This window comes from Talpa europaea (genome assembly GCF_964194135.1).
Source record: "Talpa europaea genome assembly, chromosome: 10".
In the NCBI taxonomy this organism is placed as follows: Eukaryota; Metazoa; Chordata; class Mammalia; order Eulipotyphla; family Talpidae; genus Talpa; species Talpa europaea.
Window position 1 is genome coordinate 117,328,787 of NC_140077.1, and position 2,964 is coordinate 117,331,750.

Consider the following 2,964-nt stretch of genomic DNA (forward strand, 5'->3'; position numbering starts at 1 on the left):
CCCCACACACTGGCACACGTGGGGAGCCCTCGGCCAGCGGTCTTTGAGCTCCCTGCTTCCCAGTCACGTGTCTGAGCTGATGCAACCGTGTCCAGAGGTTATAGGAGAAAAGTTGCTGGCAAGTTCGAAGGGCCTGGGCCGTTTGCTTCTGGGGCAAAGGTTTTCACACGTCAGCGCGGGAGAGGACACGTGGCGGAGAGCCAGCGGGGCGCCAGGCGCATGGCCGGCAGGAGCTCGGACCCAGCAAGCCACACGCCTGTCTCGCGGGAGGGAGGCCGGTCCCCGGCGCAGGGGTTTCCAAGGCCTGGAGGCCAGAGGAACCGCGGGCGTCTTCACCCAGTGCCTCAAAGAAACGGCGGACACTGCAGACCCCAGGCGGGCAGCGGGCCTGTCCTCTTACGGGGGGCGCGGGCACCTCAAGCAGGTCCGTGCTGGCCCCTCAGCCTCACTCTCTGGCCAAGGGGGACGACGGGCCACCTCCCCAGAGGGCGGGGCACGACTGGCATCCAGGGGCACAGCTCCCGGCATGGCCCGGCCCACCCTGCCCCATCGGGGCAAGTCCTCATCCCCAGCCTCCTTCCATCCTGACCCGGGACCTAACGAGGACGTCACCCCGCACCCCTGTCTGGAGGTAACATGAGGGCAGCCTGGTCTTGCCGGAACGTGTGAGCCCTCACCCTCAAACGAAGGGGTAATTACCAGGGGCTTGCCCACATAGGTCTCCTCACCTTCTGCGGTGGAGCCGGCCCTGGCCAGGAAGGCAGGCACCTTTGGCTTCACCCGGGGCTGACGGGGCCAGAGGGTCTGGGGAGGCCAGCAGCCCTCGCCCGGGACACAGGTGGGCAGCGACCTGCGGTCACCCCAGGGCCCCAGGACGGCACACGCCTGCTGCCCCTTATCGCCGATGTCTGCAAGTCCAGCCCGGGGGTCACCTCAGCCCACGGGCGTTGGTCACCCCTGAGTGGGGGCCCGCGCCATGTTTCCTGGACGAGAGGCCCTGGGTGACGCTGTTTGGTGGAGTCTCAACACAGCCGCCGGCCCAGCAGAACCCACTGCAGAGATGGCCATGGCCCTTTCCACTCTGACCAGGGCCACACCCACGTCAGGCCAGCGAGGGACGCCACGCGAGAAGCCCCTTTCCGAGGAGGCAGGACGGGCGGCTCCTCTGCCTGGACCAGGGGCCTCCCAGCCCCTCCCCACCCCAGCACCGGCCTTGCTGAGGACCCAGTGGGCCGGGCCAAAAATTGGCGTCAGGCAGACCTGATGCATCTGACGGCGGCGGAGCACGCAGTCCAGCCCTGGGCCCGGCTACCGGGCCACCTGTGGGGCCACCAGCCCTGCTCTCCCGGCCTGGGCCGCGTCCCTCCCAAGTCTGCACGGCAGAAACCCTGCCGGTCCGTGCAGCAGAGCCTCCTGCCTCCCCCACAGGTGCAGGGACAGGTGAGCAGCAGGTGCAGGCTCCCCCCCCCGCCCCCCTCCCCTGCCCTGCCCATCCCGCCTCCGCTCCTCAGAGGAGCCTGCACCTGCGGGTCTGCAGCTCTGAGCTGGGCAGAGCTGAGTTCAAGCCCCACTCCTGGAGGGAGGGGCCCGGCTCCCTCTGACCGCGCCTGGAGGGAAAGCAAATGAGCGCCATCTGCACGGGCTGCTTCCAGGCCCCGCGCGCCACTAGGAGACACTCTGGAGGGGCTGGGGTGTTTGTCTTTAGAGCAAAACCAAAAAGGCTGAGGAGGAGCCCATGGTAATTCCCTCAGCTTTCTCGCCTGGTGAAGTTTAGGAACTTGAACAAAATGAAGCGCATCGACCCGGAGGAAAGGGATAAGAATTCGCCCCCCGCCAGCCCCTGCTCTCCTCCCAGGCTTGTTCTGTCCACACGGCCAACCGACCGAAGGCAGGACGCACGCCTCCCCGTCCTCACTCACCGGAGACCGGTGCAGGCACGCGGCCGGCCAAGGGGAGTCCCAGCCCTCGGCGGCTTTTCCAGGCTCGCCACGGCCTTCCTGCGCCGGCGGGCTGGGCGCCCGCGAGCCTCCCTCCCTGGGCTCTCTGGCCTCTCGTGCCCTCTCGTAGTCTCTCCACTGCTCCCGCCGCCCCTGACCCTGTGACGCCGCCCTTATAGACTCGCCTCCAGGCCCAGGTGCGCCCACTCACGCAGGCCCACACCGCACCTCAGGTGCCCACCGCTAGGCCCGCTGCCCCGCGCCCACGCCCCCAGCGCCTCCTGCTTTCAAGGCCTCAGGTGATGGCCATAGAGGCCGCGGCGCAGAAGCCTGAGCGTCTCCATTTCCCCTACGTGGCCACACCCTAAGGAGGACCCCACACTCCTTACCCGTGGCCTTACCCGTGGGGCCCCTCATGGCCACAGGATAGGGACTGGCCAGGGTCTCGCAGGTGGACATGCGGCTGTGTCTGATCTCTTGCTATTAAAGGCTGCTTTCCCGACCACGTGGTGGCCATCCGCCATGCCTGTGCAGGCCTGTGTTCGCAGTGGACAGCCCTGTGAGGGGCGGGGCCAGGCCCAGCGATACACCCTGGAAGCTTGAACGCCGTCGGGAAACGTTGGGCCCCAGAGCTTCTGGACCATTTGTGCGAAGTGTCGGCGGCGCTCTTCCGACCACGGCTCTCTCCCGGGCCCACTGCAAAGGCAGGAACTCGTGGCCGGGCTCACTGGGCAGGTGGCCAGTGAAGTAATAGGAAGGCCCGGGGGCCAGGTGTGTCCTGACCGCGTGCCGGGCGCCGGGCCAGCCTGCCAGCTCTGCTCCGGCCCGGCTGCTGCCCCGAGGCGCGCGCCGGGGTCAGCGGGCAGGGAAGCAACGAGCCGCACGCTGAATCCTGAGACGCGGACAGCCAGTGAGGGTGCGGGCTCGGGCGGCAGCCGGCCTCGCTGCTCTTTGGTGTCCCTTTGGGGCCACGTGCGTGGGGACGAGCCCGCGGGAGCGTCAGCGGGTGTGCAGCCTTGTCCGCGTT